The sequence below is a fragment of the Lagenorhynchus albirostris genome, chromosome 4 (assembly GCF_949774975.1).
Source record: "Lagenorhynchus albirostris chromosome 4, mLagAlb1.1, whole genome shotgun sequence".
In the NCBI taxonomy this organism is placed as follows: domain Eukaryota; kingdom Metazoa; phylum Chordata; class Mammalia; order Artiodactyla; family Delphinidae; genus Lagenorhynchus; species Lagenorhynchus albirostris.
Window position 1 is genome coordinate 65,095,187 of NC_083098.1, and position 24,368 is coordinate 65,119,554.

Sequence of the window (24,368 nt, forward strand, 5' to 3'; positions counted from 1 at the left end):
CACGAAGCTACAAATTATCAGGTGAGACATACCAGTAAAGAAATTAAGTAACAGTAAAGCATCATGTGCATATGGGGTTTTAGGAACAAGAAAGAAGGAATATTCAATCTCTGATGGCTAAGGAAAGGCCTCTTCATGGAGTTTACATGCTAGAGGTGTATTTTCCAACAGGGTGTCCCCAGCCAAACGTGGCTATTTAATTTTAAATTTGAATTAATTAAAATTAAATAATTTTTCAATCTCACTAGCCATATTTCCAGTGCTCACATGTGACTAGTAATCATCCTAAGAGACATTGCAGATATGGAACATGCCCATCATCGCAGAAAGTTCTATTCAACAACACTGATCTGACAGTCTCACGTGTTATTCTGTAGTGGGGGCAGGGGGATGCCTTAGAGAAGGCAAGTATAGAAAGTCAAGAAAACCAAATACGATAGAGATATAGTAAGTGAAGTAGATGAGAAATGCTTAAACCATGGACATAGTGGTGGTGGGGGGTGCTAATAAAAAGGAAGGAATTCATTTTTTAAGAAAAGTAAAGAGGTACAATCAGTAGGACACATAGATGGATTGATGTCATTTATTTAGGAAAAGAGAAGAATGAGTCCAAAATTTCTGTCAGGGGTGGCTGAGTGGCTGCTTCCCAGGATTAGAACGAATATAGAATGCTTATCCTGTGGATGAGGGTGAGCTTCAACAAATCTAGCCAAGTTCTTTTCCTGGATATTTCCCTGACCAAAAACAGAGATCAAGTTTTCACTTCTTGTCTGTAGGCCCCTGGATCTCAGTTCTGGTCTCAGTAACTATTCAAATATAAAAATACTCATGTCCACGCAAATAAGCGTTGGCATGCCATGCAGTGCAGTTACAATCTATATCTGGAAAAGAACCATTTCCCTGAAAAAGAGCAACACAATTTTTATTGACAAAGAGCTGACTCAAAAAGACATGGACATCAATCTACATTATCAAATGAAAACTGGGCTTAGAAGTTTAAAACTCCATGCTTACCTCAAAGATTTCAACCCACATTTGGTTTGTTTTCTGTGTACCTCTAGAATTAAAGGGATAATTCTTGAGACTTTCCCAGAACACCAGAATAAAGGAGAGGAAAAAAAATATGTTCAAAAAAGGGTGGGGGGATGGAGGGGTTATGATCTCCACTTTTTTTTTTTTTTTTTTTTTTCGGTACGGGGACCTCTCACTGTTGTGGTCTCTCCCATCGTGGAGCACGGGCTCCGGATGCGCAGGCTCAGCGGCCATGGCTCATGGGCCCAGCCGCTCCGCGGCATGTGGGATCTTCCCGGACCGGGGCACGAACCCGTGTCCCCTGCATCGGCAGGCGGACTCTCAACCACTGCGCCACCAGGGAAGCCCCTCCACTTTTTAAAAGACAGGAAATCACAGCTTTGAAATTACACTTTCATTTCCCCAGCTTCTAGAAGTCCCATCAATGTCTTGGGAGTTTCATTTAAGACCCTACAATCCACATAATCAAATTACTAGGAGTTATTGCTAAAGCACTGGAGAATGATTGAAGGGTATAGTAATGGTACTAGTGGCTCATCCCCCCCCCCCCATCTTAATATACATTCCCTGAAAGGAGTGCCTGAGGCAATGTCTTGGGTAAATGAGATTCATTTGGGAGATGGCTCTGGAAAACAAGAGTAAGGAAAGGGAAAGGAGGAAAAGCCAAAATGATAACGCTGTAGAAACCAAGGACTCCATTTCCACCAGGATCTCTGGAAGCTTCAACAATGCTTCTTAAAAATAAGCCTCTAGAAGAAAGGCTGTCCATTTGTCCACAATGATTGAAAGCCACCTTCAGGTAATTCATCATCCACTAGCTTTCACGCTGCACTTGTGTTCAGGCTTTGTGAGTTCCTGCAGCAGAAAAGTAGAGCTATTCAACACGCAATCCAGGTAGGTGTTTTTACCACAAATCAGTACTCTTTACTTCAGCTGTAGATAAAATCAGAGTCAGACCAAGGAATGTGACCCAGGACACCATGAGTGTTTGTTGCAGCCCAACTTTTACACTACTTAGATCTACTCAAGCTTCATATTAATTCTACTCCTCAAGACAGAGCCAGCCTCACTGGCCTGTGACCAGTGCAGTCCCTTAAAGTCCATGCTCAGCCTTGGCACTTGAAGTTTAATGCTTTGCAGTTGCCGTCTTAAAATTCTTTAAAATGCTATCTTTAATCTTTTGTAAGTGAAATCTGATGGAAAAACAAAGCGTGTGTGTGTGGGCAGGTGGGTTAATGGAGGAGGAGGGTATTGGATCCTCAGCTCCTGCACTCCCCCAACTCTCAGTATTTCCCTGGGGAGGATGCCAGGCTCCCTGCTCCCCTTCCACTAGCACCACAGCTGCCTAGCTTCCCAGACCCACTCTGGCCATAGACCACTCCTGCCAGCCCTTCCTTTCCCATAGCAACCAGGTCACATCATTGGGGGGTGGGGTGGGGGGAGGCCTACATTCTACATCTCCATTTGACCCCCCATAGAAGCCTGGGCACAGATGCAGGGAGGGTTGGTATTGGGATGCCTGACCCACAGAGTCTTGGAGTTGATCATGACAATTGCAGTCCTGGTCCCAGCCTGCAGCATCATGGCAGGCGACTAGTCAGGAACAAGCCTCTAGCCCACTTGGAACCTAGATACCTAGTGCTTCCCAAAGTGGAGGCTGCAATCTCTTGAGGGTCACCCATTCATCATGGGCTGGGGCTGTGAGCACTTGGAAAAGGGAAGTTGACGCCCCACCCACTTTCTCCACCTGCCCTGCATAGTGTGTTGGTCCTGCCGCTGACAGAAGGGCCAGCTTGACAACCTAAAGGCCACTCTTGTGCACATGATGAGTTGAAGGGACACCATGGGCACCTATGAAGATCTACACACTCCCTGGGGGGGATCTCCTTCCTGGAGGGAATATGACATTTAATAACAAATTGAAAACACTCTGACTGGTCAAGAAAGAGACTAGAAGGAAGAAAGGAAACAGTTTTTTAAACAATATTTTAGTATCTTTAACAGCATTTTTTTTTTCTGCTTTTTGAACAAGGAGTTTTACATTTTCATTTTGCATTGGGCCCCACAAGTCATGTAGCCAGCCCTGTTACTGGGAAGCAACAAACCATAATCTCTTAAAAAGGATAAAATACATATAATACAGAAGAAACAAGCTGCTGCAACTACACCTGAAGCCATAAAGGATACCCGTTATCACCCTCCTCCACCACCCACTCTCCAACAACATCGCAGCCAGTGAAGTCCGCTTACCTGACTAGGGAACCCACTGTCAACCCTGAGTGGTCTGAGCCCTTGATTGCCTTGGTCTTTTCACACTCTAGTCACTGCAATTGCCTATTCAAAAGACAGAAGCCTGGGGAAAATCCCTAGTGACTTCTTCAAGTTTGACATATTTTTCTTTGTCCCTATTATGTAAGGACAATCCTAGCTCCGCATGATAATGAGGGTCAGTTATGTCTGTCAGTGTAACAATTCATTTGTCTGTGGGTTCAGTTATCAAAGCTCAGATTCAGTAGAGTACGCATTTCCTTCCAGTCACAAACCAGCAGGTTCCATACAGCAGAGCCGAAGAAGAAACAAACAGAAAATGTAAATTCTCTAAGTTGGTCACTGTATTAGTTTGCTAGGGCTGCCTTACAAAGTGCCATAGACTGGGTGACTTAAGCAATAGAAATTTATGTTTTCATGATTCTGGAGGCTAGAGGTCCAAGATCAAGGTGTCTGCAGGGGTGGTTTCTTCTCCTCCGTTTGTCTTCACATAGTCATCCTCCAGTGTGTGTCCTAATCTCCTCTTCTCATAAGGACATCAGTTCATATTGGATTTGGCCCACCCTAATGACCTCATTTTAACTTAATTACCTCTTTAAAGACCTTATCTCAGAATACAGTCACATTCTAAGATACTCAGGGTTAGGACTTTGACATATGAATCTGGGGGTGGAAGAAATGGTAACAACTCAGCCCATAACAGTCACTGAGTCTGATGATAAACCTTACTTTCAACCTTTGGTCTCTGGACCCTGATATTCTAGCTGTTATTGATAAAGCAGCATGAATTAGTTCTTGAATTATCATAAATATTGCATCCTAGAACATAGCACCATAACTTTGTAGTGTTTTGTTTCCCACCTGATGCCTTAGGTGAGGGCATTCCAGGGCTCTATGGGGCTGACTACTTCAGAGTGATGGGTATATGGTGGGATCAGTGGGTCCATGACCATACACTCACAGTCACAAATTCTTCACTATAAAATGCATCCTTGGTTTCAGGTTCTGTGATGTGGCATTCAGTGTGAGGAAGTCTGGCCTACACCCCTAATGGTTCTGGCAGAGACACTATAATCAGGGTAGATGAAGCCATATCCGGTATAGTTGTGAAAGGGGAAAATGTGTCTGAAGGAATTAGTTTGTTAGCAAGTGGTTGGTCTGATATCAAGCACTGACTGCCAGGAAAGCAGTAGCTCAGTTGGCCTTGTAAAGGGGCCAGTGTTGTTGGACCCTGTCACCATGACTACTCCACTCATGAAGCCATTATATGAGCATGGGAGAAGCCACAGATAGGGCTAGCCAAACTCTAACAGGTTCATCCTCATATGCACCAGGATTTTGAGTGTCTCTTCTGCACTGAATGCTCTGTGGTGGGTATTAGTGTAAAAGAGAAAATTCTCTCAGCACGTGTTCATCCTCATATACCCCAAAATCAGCATGTCACTTCTTTAGATATCCTTGCCTCTGACTTTCCAATTTGCCCTTCCAGACCCCTAAGCTGACCTACCAAGGTATTCGCCACTACCTATACTCTATGTATATTGTTATACAGGCCAATTCTCCCTCTTTCCAAGTATACAGGCAAGTTTACTTCTCAAAATATAGTAGTGGTACAGCTATAGTCAATAGAGTTGTAGTCCAATTTTAGCTAACACCAACACAACAAGCTAAACAATTTGTGAAACAGACCCCCAGTTCTCCTCAGTCACCAACTAGTTATGGGGATCAAACTCCTTGAGTCTTAAGCATGAGCTGAAATAAACACATTAGTGTACCCCAAGTGGGCTAACATGGGGGACGGTGCCACCACTTCAAGAAACTGACAGGTCTTCTGGATATGCTGGTACTTGATCCAAGATGTACTTTTTCTATTGTATGATGGATTGCTGCTACACCCGCTGGACCTAATGAATTAGCAGAACCGATAACACCAGGAAGCTCTATTAAGTCATGAAGTCACTTATCATCAGTCTCTACTACTGCCCAAGAGTATACCACACCAATCAAATGCTAGAATGACTGTATAACTCAGTGTTTCCACTTTGCCTGTACCTTACCCCAAATCAGCTCAGATGAGTATCTAATTAACTGTGGTGCTGCAACAGGCCATTTACCACAAGCAATGGGATCTGTGTTACATTCCAGTGATGAGAGACTGTAATGGTTACATTGGTCAGATAATTGAAAGGACTGACTAAACTCCACAGAGCATACTCATGTAAGGCTTTAATGAAGCTGAAAGATTTTGTATTGAACAGTAGAAATAAAATGCAGGTAAGCATATGGGACCCAAGAAACTTCTAGGCACAGCTCTCCAAAATCCTTTTCAGTCACACAATTTGTGACTTTAACTCTGGACTGTAATCTTTAACTCTGGACTGTGAACTACCAAGACATATATAAGGAGTCTTGGTTTCAGGAGACCTAGGGCAAACCTTTCCAGGAGGGTCTTTTATGTCCCACTGGACATGTATACAAGCCAGCTGATAACTGGTTTCACCAGGTGTAAGCCATTAATCCACACATCCCTAAATAACATAAAAAAGGTGGCTGCTGGGGGAGTTTCTAACATTAAATAGGTAATTATAAACTAGGTAGCCTCTCTCCTCCTTATCTTAGCCTAGAGTCAGTATCAGACTTCCAGACATCCCCATAGATAAGTCAGAAAAGCAGTTCAGCTTTAAGATAACTTTATCTTACAGTGACCTAGTTCCAGAGTCTCATTCTGAAAGGTTGCTGACTAGGAGTGATCTGGTTTTAGCTTCTTAGGTTGTGGGGTTTTCTCTGAAGCACAGTCTGGGTCAAAGTCATGGTTGCAGGTCATTTATTTATGAGACTCTTAGAAATCAGGGGCCGGTGAGCAGGGAAAGTAAGACAGGAAAAGGGGACTAAACATCAGGGTGGGTGCATTATTCAGGTTTAACCTGCAGTCACGGAGAAGTGTCAAAAATTGTCTGTTTGAGGCATGAGATGTTGGGGCACCTGTTTAGTAACTCACATCCATTCTTGTTGAGGGTTTCCTCTGGGGATGTTAACTTCTTTATTCTCTCAGGCTGCACCAGTGTGCAAATAGAGCAGTCCATTATGGCTCTGAAGAAGGCCATGGCCTTAGTGATGGTCCTGTGTAGAAATCTTCCAGGAATTTTGAGAGCTTGTTGTAGAACACAGCCATCATTAAAAAATAAATTCCATAAATTTATAATTAATTTATAAGAAAAATGAAATAATTAATACTCAAAATCCATCTTGTACTAATTATTTTCTATTATCTACCCTCTTGTGATTATTTGTCTATTATCTGTATGGTGGAATACTAATATAATGGAGGACTACTGCATATCTCTTCCCAGAAATGCATTCAGTACCTCATGCTGAATCCTGAAATTGTCCATGGTGAGAATATTTACACCAGGGAAATCAGCAAATGCTACAAATCAGGGCATGATTCCTGCCCTCTCCTCTGTCCCATCTAGCACCAGCTGCTTATTAAACAATTACTAGCCCCCCTCCATTGCAGAAGAATGAAGAGAAACTGCTAGAGACCATCAGAATAAGATGGAATTGTCCAACCCATGTGGTTGAAATAAGAGATCAGTCCAGGATATGTGACATTCGTCGTCAAAATAATCTGCAATTCTCGCCAGTCTCCCAGACTTTATTCCCAAGTGGTAGCGAAGTAGAGAAGTTAGCCTCGTCTCTAATCTTCAATATGTACCCCAAGTCACCCTACATAAATATTATCAGAAGTGGACATATTTAATTTCGTGATTTTGAAAGTGGAGAATTACGGGGATGAAAGGCAAGGAATGAAGAGGCCATGTTTTAGTTAAGCCAACATTCGACACCATTCAAGTCAGGACAATAAAAAAAACTTGAGTAAGAAGAAAATGAGACAGGGTAAAAATCTTCCAAGTTTGTTCAAAAGTTAAAGAGTAGTGGCTGAAAAAATTGTTGAATAATGAATATTATATTTGAATCATGCATTCATAAAACAGGAGGGATTTAACACTCAAAGGGTAGAATAATGATCAGTAATACACCCTCGAAGGAACCTTCCCAGCTTAGAGTTCTCATGGTAAGACTGTCACTATCCATGCCCTACCTGACATCATACCCAACCTCATCTGCTCTCTCTCTCTCTCTCTCATGTACACATACCAACAACAACACTCTCAAAACTATTTAATAAAGAATAATAACAATTCATATTTAAGTGTTTGCTCTGTGTTAGGAAAACTTTTATGTGTTTTGTGTATATTATCTTTCTAAACCCTCACAGTAATCTGACAATTTATATCATTCTTATATTACAGGTGAAAAACTGAAGCACAAAGAATTTAAGTAACTAGGAAACAACACACATTAACTGGTAAAACCACAAAACTGTTCTCTGAAACTTTTTTCTTCATCTTCTTAATCTAATTGAAATATGCTGTTACTTCAAGGCATGGCTTACCTTGCAGCCCTATAAAATGGTAGATAATTTTACCCCCACAGGACCTGTAAACAGAGAGACATCTTCTTTGCTTCTCATAGCTCTTCCAGACCATTGCTTTCCCCCATCTTTAAACTAAAATCTCAATCTGTTTGAAGCTGATGCCAACAGAGCATACTGTCTACTCCCTTTCTTAGTTGCGGTCCTGTGCAAGCCTTCCTGTCAGTCCTTCTCATTCCTTGACAATGGTAATATAATACCCTTACTCCTTACTACACGTTTGGTGATTTCAAACCAGGAATCGGTAGCACAGAGTATTTTTGTTCAAATTATTTTAAAAAAATCTCTTCTCTGTGTATGAATTTCAATAGAGGCACTCCCTTCAGGCAGATCACTTTAAAAAGGAGTTTCTTCCTTCAGCCTGAGACCAGCCTCTGTCCAGAGCCCAGGGTTGGAAATAGAGCCTGGACTAGAGTTAAGCCTGCCAACCCCTTGGTACAAGATTGTCCCAAGCAAATAATTTCCCAATTCCGTTTTCCTTTAAATTTTTTATTTTCATAATTGTCAATAACTTTCCCTCCACCTTACCTCTACCACCAGCTCCCAGACTCATACCATTACTCCTATTATGTATAATAGTATAGCCTCCAGAATGTTACTAAAATCAGCCCCTTCTCTGACCACCATCTCTAATATTTCCAGCTCACTTACTCTACCCATTGTCACAACTTTTCAACTTCCAATTCTTTAATGGTCCCATTTTCACTTCCAATCACCATCTCAAAATTTCCTTTTCCAACTTAGATGCCATAATCCATCACTATAATCATGTAATCACATTTATAGACATCCTTAAATAGTGTGCCCCAACTCCCTCTGTCTTCCTCAATGGACAAAACTGCAACCCACTTAATTTTACTACGTGTCTCCTAATTAATTGCCTGTAGAACATGAGTAGGGAAAAGTAAGCCACTGTTGATGGAATCACTTTACATTTAGTATCACAAAGTTCAATTCTATGGGTGCATAGCATTGCTTAGCAATCTTATTGCATTTGTCCAGTTGATTCACTCTATTTCCCTTAACTATTTAAGAACTTTTTTTCCCCAGAAATAGCTCCTGTCTCTACATCATCAATGCCATCACTCTATTATGTCATTTTCATAAGGCTACAAACATGCAGTAATATTCTCCATAAATGACCACTTATCCCTCAACTCTCTCCAGTTACTGCTCCATTTCTCTATATCTTTATGTAGCAAAAAAATTTTAAAGTGGTTTTCTACAATAACTGATCCATTTCCCCAACTCACACGCTCTCTTTCACCCACTCTAATTATGCTGATTCTGCCAAGTTCATTAATAGTATTTAGTGACCTCCATATTGAAAAATGCAATGGTCGATTTTAGTCCTATTATTCAACCTCAGAGATATCAAAATTTTCTTCCTGAAACACTATTCCCTTAGCCTCTAGAGCAGACTCATAGTCCTTGAAGTACCCAGGGTTTCTTTTGTACTCTTCTTTATCCACACCCAATCTACCCTTAATCCATACCCTCGTTCATAACTGTAAATAATTTCTATATCACCAATGTCACTATCTCCAAAACCCTTGCCTTCAGAACTACACTCTTAGTTACAGACATATGTGCTCAACTGTCTTCCTGATATCTCCATTCAGATGTCTAAAGGGCATCATAATTTTGGAAGGTTTAACACAAAACTTTTCATCCATGTGCTCCAAAGCCTGCTTCTCTTCTCTCTTCTTGCTCCACATTCAAAATGCATTCCAAATTTGACCATTTCTCGTCACCTCCATTTCTCTTGCATAAGATACAGATACCACCTAACTGATATTCTTGCTTCTGTTCTTATTTCCCTAAGTAAAATCTTAAAATGATCATAATTGTCTTTTAAAAAATTAAATTGTATCATGGTAGCCTGCTGCTCAAACTCTACGATAGTTCCTTGTTCCAAAATCCAACTTTTAAACAAGTGTGACAGAACTCTAATTAGAGTGTACTTTAAATGATTCTCTGAGTGTATTTAAATGATTCTCTGATTCTGTCTCCTAAATTTGTGTGTGTGTTTTGCTTTTTATCTCCTTCACTTAATCCTAATCACAATGATCTGGTCTTACTGCAGTGTCTCAAGTATCCCTAGTTCATTTCATGGCTTTCTGTTCTCTCTGTTTGGACTACTCTCCCCCATAGATATTTCCAGGATTCTCCTTCTTCCTCAGGTTTCTGCTCAAATATTCCCTCCCCACACTCCACATGACTATTTATTTTTACCCTACTTTATTTACCATCACAGAATTCATTACTACTTGAATTCATGTATGTATGTATTTTTGTGCCTACTGTCTGTTTCAACTACTAGAATGTAAACTCTCTCAGGAATAAGATTGTATCTGCTTTGCTTATTGTTATTATCTCGATATTTAGATAAATACCTGGCACACAAGTGTTCAACGAGAGAAAAATTGATTAATAAGACATCATTTGGGAAGGAGAAGGATGGTTTAGGTAGTCTTGAACTATACACAAAGAGGAAACATTGAATTTTTATTAAAGAATAAGGGGGGCAATTTGGTAAGAGGAATGATAGTATTTACCAAATTTGCCAAACTGTACTGTAATCATGTACTTATATATCTACCTATCTGGCTGAATTGTAATGTCCAGAGGGCACCAAATGATATTTGTGCTTAACATTGCATCTCAATTACAGAACACCGTGCTTAAAGGAAAAACCAGCTGCTCTGTAAAAACTTGTTGAATGAATGGTTTAATATAAGGCCCTGGACTCAACCAGTTTAGGTGGTAAGTATAGTCATTAGGATAAATCCAGGGAAAGAAGTCATTATAGTTTACACAGTAGTCTCCTTTAGAGCATTTATTTTGTCTGAGAAAAATAAATGCTTCTGGAGAAATGAACTTCTTGTTTGGGGAAAATTATGTCATTTCCCATAAACTATCACTATAATGATGATAAAATTATTTACAAGTCCATCATAGAACTAAGAAAAAACAGAATGAGGTGGTGGGTGTAAGGAACTTTGCCTTAATCTGATAAATGTTATCAACATACTTTTTAAATGCTCTTAGAGTAACAGAAGGGATAATGGACAAAAGGCTAAAGTCTGTTTCAGAAACATCCACTGATGAATTGAGATAAATACTCTCTCCTTTACTCAATACTTCAAGTACATGATTAGCACAGCAATAAAAATTGATCTGTGTTGTTTTGGATGTTTATGTCTGTGAGCAAATGAAACAGACTTTTCCTATTAGAAATAAGGGTTTCCAGAAATTCAGTAGGAAGTTTGAAATTAAGAGTGCATTCACATGTCCACTATTAGGAAGAAAGAGAATGGGGAGAAGAAAAAAGAGACAAGATATTTACAGGATACAAAGACCTGAAACAGCTCTATTTTTCTGGCCTCCATCTACTGGAATAATTGTGTCTCCAACTCTCTAATGCTCCTCTAGACCTGACTAAAATCCAGAGAAATCTGTCATTTTGGCAGTCAGTGAATAGTCAAATGAAGCAACACCTTGTAATAATTCATTCTGTAGATCCCTGGGTTTGCAACAGAATACTTAACACTCACATAGCTTTTTCATTTTCTTTTCCTCTAGGTGTTAACTATTTGTAGCCTCTCTTCTATTTCTCTTTCCCTTCACCTCTCTGCTCTGCATCTTGTCTCTTTTTCTCTCCCTCTTTCCCTCTTTTGTCTTCTTTTTCTCTTGTACAAGAATGCTGTTCCATGCCACGTAATTATTAACAGGTAATATTGACTGGAAAAGGGTTTATTTAACCCTTTTCCATGATGTTTGTGGTTTCTTCTTCGTGTTGTTAAAAACAAATAACCATAAAATTACATTGGGTTAAATAATAGTGGTTATTTTCATCCATGTGCTCCAAAGCCTGCTTCTCTTCTCTCTTCTTGCTCCACATTCAAAATGCATGGGTTAAATAATAGTATTTGTAAAAATCGGAAAAAAACTAAAAGCATTATTCAAATTGCAATTGCTTAAATATTGAAGCTAGCATACTTGAAGCACAGACAATTGTCTGATAAAGTCTGTGTACTATACTATATTTTTCTTGGTTTTCTATCTGGTCACTTTTTATAGTAGTTCAGAACTGTTAATAGTTTGAATGTGTTCAGTATTACATGGTTAATATTTTATCAGAAAGTTATTGCCTTTGCCTTGAAATTGTTTTATTATTTGAAAGTTGTTGTCTTTTTATATTACTTTGGAAAATTTGCTATGCTGAAAGCGTACTTCATCTAGGAAACACTTTTTAATAATAAACTAGCCTCTGGCTTTTAGAGTAACAGCCAGTGGAAAATAATTGCTTATATGAAGTTTGTTAAACCTGACTTTGCTAGGCTAGAACTATTCCTTTATTGATAGATGACTTGACCTTAATAATACAAACCCAAGAACATAGTGTTTTTCATCATTCTGTAGTTTTATAAAGAAAGAAATATTTTTGGAAAAAAATGCTATTTGTAGTAAAAGGTAATAACAATTTAAGTGATGCCTTTATATTTTGGCTTTTTTTTTTTTTTTTTTTTTTTTTGCGGTACGCGGGCCTCTCACTGTTGTGGCCTCTACCGTTGCGGAGCAACAGGCTCCGGTCGCGCAGGCTCAGCGGCCATGGCTCACGGGCCCAGCCGCTCCGTGGCATGTGGGATCTTCCCGGACCGGGATACCTTTATATTTTAAGAAATAAAAGTAGTCTTAAGTTTTACATTTTTTTACAGAATATAATTCTAGTCAATTTTATATTGCCATAACATACCAAGGGCCCAAAATGAAAAGAAAAATTTGTGAACTCCTTACATCTACCTCTTCCCACACACAGAGTTTATTTTATAACATTTATAAAATAAATGTTATAATATGAATCTGGAATGGAAATGTTGCTATAATGAAGAACTTCCTTATAATTATGTTTTCAGAATAGACAGTTCTTGTTTCTGCCTGTGATACATGGAAGAAACCAAGATGTTGGGTGATAATAACATGAAAGGCAAGTCAGAGAAATTAAGCTAGGATGCAATATAAAGAGCAGAGAAAAGGCAAAGGATTTAGCACTAGGAAACTTCTCTGCATGGCTCAATGACAAATAGTTATCTCTTCCTTGTAGCATATGAAGTTCAACTTTTGTGTGTAAAATTGAATAAACTTTATAGGACTTTGGACATTTAAACTATAATCCAGTGACTATTTCCTTTCCCATGTTAGGGAACATTTCCACTAAGATCAGAGCAGAAATAAATGAAATAGAAATGAAGAAAGCAAAAGCAAAGATCAATAAAACTAAAAGCTGGTTCTCTGAGAGATAAACAAAATTGATAAACCCTTAGACAGACTCATCAAGAAAAAAAGGGAGAGGATGCAAATCAATAAAATAAATGAAAAAGGAAAAATCACAACTGACACCACAGAAATACAAAGGACTATAATAGACGACTACAAACAACTATATGCTAATAAAATGGACAAACACGAAGAAATGGACAAATTCTTAGAAAGGTATAATTTTCCAAGACTGAACCAGGAAGAATTAGAAAATATAAACAGACATATCACAAGCAATGAAATTGAAACTATAATTAAAAATCTTCCAACAAACAAAAGTCCAGGACCAGATGGCTTCACAGGTGAATTCTATCAAACATTTAGATAAGAGCTAACACCAATCCTTCTCAAACTCTTCCAAAAAATTGCAGAGGGAGGAACACTCCCAAATTAATTCTACAAAGCCACCATCACCCTGATAACAAAACCAGGAAAAGATATCACAAAAAAAGAAAACTACAGGCCAATATCACTGATGAACATAGATGCAAAAATCCTCAACAAAATATTTGTAAACAGAATCTAACAATGTATTAAAGTGATCATACACCATGATCAAGTGGGATTTATCCCAGAGATGCAAGGATTCTTCAATATATGCAAATCAATCAATGTGATACACCATATAACAAATTAAGGAAAAAACCCATATGATCATCTCCATAGATGCAGAAAAATCTTTTGACAAAATGCAACACCCATTTATGATAAAAACTCTCCATAAAATGGATATAGAGGGAACCTATCTCAACATAATAAAGAACATATATGACAAACCCACAGCAAACATCATACTCAATGGTGAAAAACTGAAAGCATTTCCATTAAGATCAGGAAAAAGATAAGGATGTCCACTCTCACCACTGTTATTCAACATAGTTTTGGAAGTCCTAGCCATGGCAATCAGAGAAGAAAAAGAAATAAAAGAAATCCAAATTGGAAAAGAAGAAGTAAAACTGTCACTGTTTGCAGATGACATGATACTATACATAGAGAATCCTAAAGATGCCACCAGAAAACTACTAGAACTAATCAATGAATCTGGTAAGGTTGCAGGATAGAAAATTAATGCACAGAAATCTCTGGCATGCCTATACACTAACAACGAATCATCAGAAAGAGAAATTAATAAAACGATCCCATTTACCATTGCAACAAAAAGAATAAAATACCTAGGAATAAACCTACCTAAGGAGGAAACGGAGCTGGAAGAATCAGGCTCCCTGACTTCAAACTATACTACAAAGCTACAGTAATCAAGACAGTATGGTGCTGACACAAAAACAGAAATATAGATAAATCTTACAGGATAGAAAGCCCATAGATAAACCCATGCACATATACTCACCTAATATATGACAAAGGAGGCAAGAACATAAAATGGAGAAAAGACAGCCTCTTCAATAAGTGGTGTTGGGAAAACTGGACAGCTACATGTAAAAGAATGAAATTAGAATACTACCTAACACCATACACCAAAAAAACCCTCCAAATTAATTAAAGACCTAAATGTAAGACCAGACACTATAAATCTCTTAGTGGAAAACATGGAAAAAACACTCTTTGACATAAACCACAGCAAGATCTTTTTTGACCCACCTCCTAGAGTAATGAAAATAAAAACAAAAATAAACAAATGGGACCTAATTAAACTTAAAAGCTTTTGCACAGTGAAGGAAACCATGGGATAAATGGGAGAAAATATTTGCAAATGAATCAATGGATAAAGAATTAATCTCTAAAATATACAAACAGCTCATGGGGCTCAATTTTGAAAAACCAAACAATCCAGTTAAAAAATGGGTGGAAGACCTAAATAGACATTTCACCAAAGAAGACATAAAGATGGCCAAGAGGCACATGAAAAGCTGCTCAACATCACTAATTATTACAGAAATGCAAATCAAAACTACAATGAGGTATCTCCCCACACCAGTCAGAATGGTCATTATCAAAAAGTCTAGAAACAATAAATGCTGGAAAGGGTGTGGTGTAAAGGGAACCCTCTTGCACTGCTGGTGGGAAAGTAAATTGATACAACTACTATGAAAAACAGTATGGATATTCCTTAAAAAACTAAAAATAGAATTACCATATGACCCAGCAATCCCACTACTAGGCATATACCCTGAGAAAACCATAATTCAGAAAGAGACATGTACACAATGTTCATTGCAGCACTATTTACAATAGCCAGGACATGGAAGCAACCTAAGTGTCCATCAACAGATGAATGGATAAAGAAGATGTGGCACATATATACAATGGAGTATTATTCAGCCATAAAAAGAAACGAAATTGAGTTATTTGTAGTTAGGTGGATGGACCTACAGTCTGTCATACAGAGTGAAGTAAGTCAGAAAGAGAAAAACAAATACCATATGCTAACACATGTATATGGAATCTAAAAAAAAAAGGGTACTGATGAACCTAGTGACAGGGCAGGAATAAAGATATAGACATAGAGAATGGACCTGAGGACACGGGGTGGGGAGGGAGAAGCTGGGGTGAAGTGAGAGTAGCATGGACATATATACACTACCAAATGTAAAATAGATAGCTAGTGGGAAGCAGCAGCATAGCACAGGGAGATCAGCTTGGTGCTTTGCAATGACCTAGAGGGGTGGGATAGGGAGGGTGGGAGTGAGGCTCAAGAAGGAGGGGATATGGGCATATATGTATGAATATGGCTGATTCACTTTGTTGTACAACAAAAACTAACACAGTATTGTGAAGCAATTATACTCCAATAAAGATGTATTTAAAAAAATTAAAAATAAATAAACTATAATCAATTACTATTGCTTGTAGTTACATCTATTTATAATTTTTTTGTTTCAGCTGGAAACAGAAATGAGTTTCATGTAGGGGTATTTGGAGAGGTTTCTTCCAGACAGCCAAATATTTATATTATTCTAATTCTAATTATAAAAACTTTGTAAGGAAGTGACATTATTATTGTAAGTTTTAGACTTACTGATATAAACTAAGATATGCTTAAGATGGTTATACTATAGACAGTCCTTTTTTATTAATTCTGCCCTTTAAATCACTAAAGAGTAATAATAGTAAAAATAAAATGTATTATGGTGACTATTATGTGCTTATATGAAGCACTTATATTAAATTTCATAACAGCTGTTTGAATCAGTTACTTTTGTATGTGTGAAGAAAAGCACAGAGAAGTTAAACAATTTGCCCAAGATCACATAGTGTTGGGGCCTGTATTTGAATCTCATTGGTCTGTTTCCCAAACCTATCCTTTTACCCACTGCTTATAAGGTCCAATTCTGCTTGCTCTTAGTTTACTTTTCATCCCCAAATTAGTTTATTTTCTTAAATAGAGACTTGTTTTTTCTTCCTATAACATCTCCCTCTACTTGGTTCAGTTTCCCAAAAAAACCAAATGACTATACAAATGAACTGGAGCAGGAGTGAGACACTCTCACAGCTGCTGTCTCTTGTATCTTCCCATTTATTTTCCTTGTGATTTTTTTCTATTTTTAGAAACCATTTTGTGCATTTTAATTATATCACATGGAATTAAATAGTTCTTCAAAACCTTCATAGATGTTATGAAGATATGAAATAATTACTCAGTTCTATATACTGTCTTAATGGTGGAAAAAAAAAAACTTCCCCAATAGCAAAGTTTAGATTATTAGTCATAGACCATAATTATACTCATCCCTAAGAAGTTAACATTATTCATATTTTTAAGATCTTTAAGGTGGTTAAATTCAAAGAAGGAAAACATTAAAAATTTGAAGAAGTAAAATTTAGTCTTGTCCCCTATCTTCAATGATTCAGGAACAAATATATATATTTTAATTGATCAAATAGCAAACAGTTCCAGTAGACCCCAGGCATAGATTGTAAGAATTTAACAATTCTTGGTACACACAGCTGTCTGTCCAAGCAACCAAATAGAGAAAAAAATATATATATAAAACTAAAAATATGCATAATATTTGGGGAGAGGTGGTCTTTCACTTCAGTGCCACACCTTTCCGGTGGACTTGCATGTTTGTCTGGCCCTTCAATCTCTTAAACTCATGGGAAACTTCCAAGCAGAAAAGAAATAAAACCACATTATAGGATGTTTTTCCAGATATGACTTCCAGTGCATTAGAGGGATAAAGTTTTGGTTGTGATTTAGGGAATTGTGTCACTTTGCAATAATGTTGAAAGAGGGAAAAATTGTTAAACATTTCAGTAAAATTATGACAATTTTATTTTTCAATAAAGACTGCCATCTTTTTCATATTTTATAAATAAAATGTATTCACAAAGGAAAGTTGACCATTTATTCTTATAATGGGATGTTCAATTTATTTCACATGGCTAAATTATCAAAGAAACCAAGATCTAAAAAGGGAAACCTACCTTTTCTCTTGGATAGCTGAAAAAAAAATTTTTTTTTCTTTCAAGCACACCACTAGGGAAAGAACAGCAACTGAATAAAGTATTTTCTCGGGAGTAATTCATTTATGAGGATCTCAGAAGCACACCAGTTTTAGTTAAGTTTTAAATATGGCTCTGTTTTAAATTTTTATTATTTTGTTTTTTGTTTGTTTATTTTTTTCAAAGATAATTAAAATACCATACGCTACTGGTAGAAAACACCAAAAGTTTAGGTCAGATTTAACATAAGTTATGTTTATTTTGGCCCAATATTATAAAGCTCTCACTACTTATAATAGTAACTCTAACATCTGTCAAATAAGTTGTTTCACCTCTTACAATATGATATACTTACTTTGTCATGTAATGGAATAACATATATCCAACTCAAATATAGCACAGTTACCTAATGACATAATTATAATTTAGCATGCATCATTTATTAATTTCAACTTTCTTACATTCAACTGCCAGTAGTAAGATGTAGAGATGTTGTATTCGCATGATATACCAGGAATACACCAGAATAGACCTCACTAACAGGGACCAGCAGAGACTTCCTTTCCTTAAATCCAAAGGCTATTATATTTTTAGTCATCAGTTTATTGATTGTTTAGCACTATTACCACATTGGAATACTTCCTCTCTCTTGAAAGAGTATCTTTCATGTGATGTTGGTTTTCTCCTACTTTTTTCAGTTATTTTCCTGACTCTTTACAGGTTCATTGTCTTCTATCTAGCTAAGAATTTTTGAAATTTCTTAAATCTATTCTAGATCCCAGTAATCTCAATGTATGGTGTGCAAACAGCAGCAGCAGCAGCAACTTAGAACTCATTAGATAAATAAATTCTGGGGTCCCATCCCAGACATGCTGAATGACAAGCTCAGAGTGGAGGCCAGAAATCTGTATTTTAACAAGTGATCCAAATTATTCTAACACGCACTAAAGTTGAGAACTACTCTTCTGCATTGTCGTCTCTCCTCCGTATTCTCATCTCAAATCTTCTCACATAAAGCCATGTTCTTTCATTTAAAGTAGGAGTCAACAAATTTTTTCTGTAAAAGATGAGATATTATCTTTTATGCTTTGTGGATCACACCATCTCAGTATCAACTGGTCAACTCTGTGTCCACAATATGTAAATGAATGCATATAGCTGTGTTGCAATATAACTTTAGCTACACTGAAATTTGAATTTCATATTATTTCATGTGGCATGAAATACGATTCTTCTTTGGTTTTTTCAACCATTTTAAAAAAAGTAGAACCGTACTTAGTTTGTCGGATACACGAAGGAGACAAGAGGTTTTCCAAATTTCGCACAGAGGCCACAGTTTGTCCATTTCTGCTGTAGAGCCTTCATATGTATGACGGTTAATTTCATGTGTCCACTTGGCCATGTGGTACCCATTTGTTTGGTCAAGCACAAATGTAGATGCTGCCGTGAAGATATTTTTTAGATGCGATTAACATTTAAATCAATAGACTTTAAGTAAAGCCTCCATGTGTGAGTGTGAGTGGGTCTCATTCAATCAGCTGAAGGCCATAAGAGAAAAGATTCTCTAAAGAGGAAGAAATTCTGCCTCTAGACTGCCTTTGGACTCTAGACTGCAACACTGACTCCTTCTGGAATTTTCAGTCTACCCTATTAATTTCAGACTTGATAGCCCCCACAAGTGCATGAACCAATTCCATAAATTCTAATCTACCTATTATCTATCATCTATCTATCTATCCTCTTAGTTTTGTTTCTCCAGAGAACGTTGACTAAAATGCTACTCAGATGTGATTTGTGGACTAGCAGCAACAGCATCATCAAAAAGCTTGATAAAAATGAAGAATCTTGGGCTCTACTTAGGTCCCACTGACACTGAATTTACATGTTAATGAATTTCATGGTGATTTGTGTGTACATTGCAATTTCAAAAAAGCTGCATTTGAGTACTCTTCTGAGTTTAAAAGTATACATTTATTAGTGTGATCTTTTTTTTTTTTTTTTTCACGGTACGCGGGCCTCTCACTGTTGTGGCCTCTCCCGTTGCGGAGCAAAGGCTCAGGACGCGCAGGCTCAGCAGCCATGGCCCAGGGGCCCAGCCGCTCCGCGGCATGTGGGATCTTCCCGGACCGGGTCACGAACCCGTCCCCCGCATCGGCAGGCGGACTCTCAACCACTGCGCCACCAGGGAAGCCCCTGTTCGTGTGATCTTATTAGGTTAATAGCTAGCTTTCCTACTAGGTTCTTATTCCATGAGCATAGAATCCAAATTACATGACTATCCTAGTTGTACCTTAGTAACAACACGGTATTATATCTTAGGCTTGTACTCTGTTGTATCCTACATCAGGGGTCCCCAGCCTGGTCTGAGGCCTGGTAGGAACGGGGCTGCACAGCAGGAGGTGAGCAGCAGGCTAGCAAGCGAAGCTTCATCTGCTGCTCCCATCGCTCGCGTTCCCGCCTGAACAATCTCCCCACCATCACCCGCCCCCATAGAAAAATTTTCTGCCACGAAACCGGTCCCTGGTGCCAGAAAGTTTGGGGACTGCTATCTTAGATGACAAGCCTAGTTTGGGGCCCAAATTTATTGAACTCCCCAGCCCTGAAAACTAAATGCAAACATGAAGAAAATCACAATTAATATTAGGTAGTACAGCATGTAGGATCAATTTAAATCCCTATAATTTTTATTTTACCATAACTAATATTTCACATTCCATAAGTATGCTTCCTATAAGAAGTTTTTACTTACATAGGAATGAGTAGATTATTAAAATGACCAAAAATAGGATGTTAACAAAACTATCATTCAGAGGAAGCATACATATTTTGCAATTCATATTTACAAATAACACACAGGTTGTAGTACCATTTTTGTTTGATTGTTAATCTAAGGTCAAAAGATATTAACCACAGGAAATTTCTTTGTTTGTCTCCGTATACCAATCTCTCCAAAATATTCTGTAGAAGTAGATATTAGTCCTGTAGTTTTGGTTCATCACAGCTCGTTGCTATAACTCTTATTTTTGTTTGTTTTTAATAACAAAGAGCAGATTTGTCAGATTTTCTTTGATGTATTAACCATGATGATCTTATGATCTGTTCTTATTTAATGGAGAAGTTACTTTGGGCTTTCAGGGGCCCCAGTAAAACAATGCATGCATTTGGGTCAATAGTTAATGTTCTTTCTATAGTCTTCCCTGTACCCTCAGATTTCTTTTCAGAATTGATAGAGCAAGACAAAAATATGTTATTTCTTCTTAACATTGTACAACCTCATATAACAATTTAATAAGATATCCAGAAACATACGATTTCCGGGCAGTTTCTGGATAATATGGCCTAATGTCATCATGTATGTTTTAAAAATTGGGCTTTTCAATCAAACTCATAGTTACAACTCAGGAATGATACAGTAAAAATGCTCTGGTACTTTGGCTATTATGTTAAGATTTTCAATCATAGATAAAACATAAAGAAGTGATATAATTTTAAAAATATATATATTTTTAGTTAGATTAGCCCACATTCCTGTAATTGCTATCATCCTTTTGTCTCACAATACCAAAAAGAGAAAACTCAATCAAAAGGAATATTCTCTGGAGGGTAATCCATAATAAAACCTATTTTTCTGTTTCTATATTAAAGGAAAATAAAAAACAACATAGCCACAGAAGATGAGATATTCAAGTCTACTTACCAGAATACAGTAATAGAATAAACACGGAAACAAGATTAAAAAAGCTTTTAAAACTATACTCATTTTTCTTCATTATTTTTTAATGTAATCCCAAGGAATATACTTAGTTTTCACAATGGTGAATTTCTGAAACTAAGGAAATTAGAATTCTCTTCTTGATAACGGGTAGATGTATGCTCTTTTCAGCAAAATGAGTCAGACTGTGTTGCAATTTCTCCAGCTACCACACCAACTTTGAAGGACAGGTGGGTGGCTCAATGATTTCCTCTATTCGTTTTTCATCCTGTGTGTGTCTTGTCTGTTTTCCTTTTTGTTTTTCTTTGGTTTTTGTCTCTATGGCATTGTCATTTTTATTAAGTGGTGCTATGTAAAAAGATATACTTTTAAAAACCTACTCTAAGATGTAATACTCATTTGAAGCAAGTATAGAAAAGGATTTTCAAATAAATGTAAAAGATATAAAGGACTAAGGATTAAGTATTTGGGGAAGTAGAAATCTGACAATGCATACACTTGAAGGAAAAGAAACTTGTTGCTCCATTCACATTGCTAAGTTTATACAAAAGAAGAAGGAAATATATATTCCAAAGGCCTTGCTCTTACTTAACAAACTAGGGAAAAATGTGTAATAGTAAAAAGAAGAGTTAATTCCCCCAGGGACACCCCTCAAGGAATGGAGGGAGGGATCTAGTGAATAGGTGCCCCAGCCTCCATGCAGCATCTACCCACTGAACCTCACCCTTCTGTTCCCTTGGACTCTTCCAGCAATAAGCTAAGACATTGCTAGCATCATCTCTTAAACTTTGTTCTTGGTATTACTCTTGTTGATGGATAAAATTAATTAATTTAATTAATTAATTAATTAATGGATAAAATAAATTAATTTTTGTTTTTGTTGACTATACATATCTTCTCTACAATATTTTTTACTTCAAATCCTTACAAAAATACAGACTTCAATTCTTATTTTTATCTATCTCTAACATGACTTCTTTTTCTGACACATCCTGAGAGATCAAAAAAAGCCCTAGAAACAAACTCTTACAATAAACGAACAATGTGAATACTACATACCTTACTGAAGCCTAAATCTTAAATGTTTAAGCTAGTTATAAACATGATTTTCAAATAAACCTGATTAGTTAATGATCCATTTGTAGATTCTATTTTGAATGTCTTCAAATTTCTGCCTGGCAAGTAAGGGGCAGTCACATATATGCATCCCACATCCTCTCACAACTGTGGGCTCTTACAGGACTGTCACAAGGCCAGTAAAAGATGACCTCAGCAATGTAACAGCAAGGACACTTCAAAATCTTACCAAAGAATTGGTCTTAGAACACTTGAATTGGGGTATATAAGAAGGCATATCACAAGTGCTTTGATAAAATAACTCCAGTGAAGTATCTATACATTTACAGAGAAACACTTTTTGTTTGTTTGTTTTTGTTTGTTTGTTATACCTCAGTACAGCAAATCAGTCCTTGAGTGCAAACCACGAATCCTGCCTCAAGTGATTTTTTTTTTAAACTGTGAATCTCAGAAGCCTCCAAGTGATAAATACTTTGTAAAACAAAAACAAAGACAACTTTATCATTCACTGTTAATAGCCTTGCCAAGTTGTTTTTGTTTATTTAGTTGAGCTTTTAATATCTTTTTTTCATTTCCCCTATGTATAAAATAAGAGATGTTGGTTACTAAGGTTCTTACCAGCTAGAAAATATAAAGTTCTGTAATTTGTGTAGAATACAGAGCAGTAGATTTTACATCTGTATTATGCATGTTTAATTTATCACATATTTAGGGTAAACTCATTCTTACTCAAAGTGTAATATCTATTTTTTTTCTAAAAATCTCTTCATTCTTTAAGCATATGTTTATGGAACATATTGGAAACTACATGATAAGATGATGGAGGTAAGATAGCATTAGTGAAATTCTATACTACCCATAGACCTTTAGTAAGAAAGAGTAGAAACTTCTTTCATTTATTATACTGTGAATTATAATTTACCGGGCAGTATATTTTTCTTTGAATAAACTACCATACAGAGGTTTTATCTTTCTTTAGAGGATCGTAAAAAGCCTCCCTCAATTTTCTGTGAATTTTTTTTTTTTTTTCCTGACAGTACTTGAATTCAGCTCTCATGGCCTGGAACATGCACTATTATAAAAGCTTCTTAACCAAAATATTTGCCTTTAATCTCTTCTATTTCCAATGCCTTTCATTCAGCCACTGAATAAATCCTTAAACATTGTTCTCATGGTGTCAAAAATTTAACAATCCTTCATTACCTACAAATAAATTCCTAATCAAGAAATATCATTCAAGACCCTTGCCATTTGACTCTAGGTTACCATTCTTTCCTCCTTCTTCACACTTCTAATACATGTTTTTAGCTATTTAGTCATGCTCGACAGCCTTTCCATTTTGCATGTATTTCCACCTGTCTGTAGTGTTTCCTTTGCTTGTGAGTATCACCTTCTCATTTCTAAAACTGAAGTAATAAGGCCTCAATCTCATTGGATGACCTTACCTCATACTGCAGAGAGAAAATAGATGTAATTGTTTAAGGACTAACCCCTATCATATTTACCAATCTATACTTTCTTTATTACATTTGGGTCATTAAATATGGTATTCAGGTTCCTATACAAATCCAACCCCTTTCCATACACTGGAGCCCATTCTTTTTTATTTTCTCAAGGTCTTTGCATCAAAGTTATTCCCCTTGTCTGAATCATAATTTTCTCCCTCCCTACTGCATCATTATATCAGCGTGAAAAATGTGACCCATTTCTGGCACACAGGTTGCAAAGCTCTGCATCTAGTCTGGTTTATGATGCTAAGCTTCCTCAATCATATATTAAATTTTCTCAACACAGTAGTTTATATCAATGAAGCACATGATGATTCCTGCTCATTGAAAACAAAACTAAAGACACACATAGCATATTTTAAAATTGGAGAGGTTTATTATCACACAGAATAAGTGAAAAATTATGTGGCATAGTAAACTACAAAATGCTGGCATATAATTAAAAGGTAAATGTTGATATAGAATTTTCTGATCATAAGAAGAGTAGATGTAGTGTTTGATGGGTAGTGTGGAAAAATGAGATCCTTGCAATTTGCCAAGTTGACTTTCC

At 37.0% G+C, this 24,368-nt stretch overlaps 1 long non-coding RNA gene across 1 annotated transcript in view; it reads right to left on the reverse strand.

Moving 5' to 3' along the window:
* Nucleotides 1–599: 599 nt before the first annotated feature.
* LOC132519327 (uncharacterized) overlaps nucleotides 600–24,368 on the reverse strand; it is an 829,930-nt gene continuing 806,161 nt past the window's right edge. Inside the window, exons 4-5 of the long non-coding RNA XR_009540147.1 lie at nucleotides 1,015–1,887; nucleotides 600–900 (exon numbers count right to left, since the gene is read on the reverse strand). This is a non-coding gene — a long non-coding RNA (uncharacterized LOC132519327). The remainder of the gene's footprint in view (nucleotides 901–1,014; nucleotides 1,888–24,368) is intronic.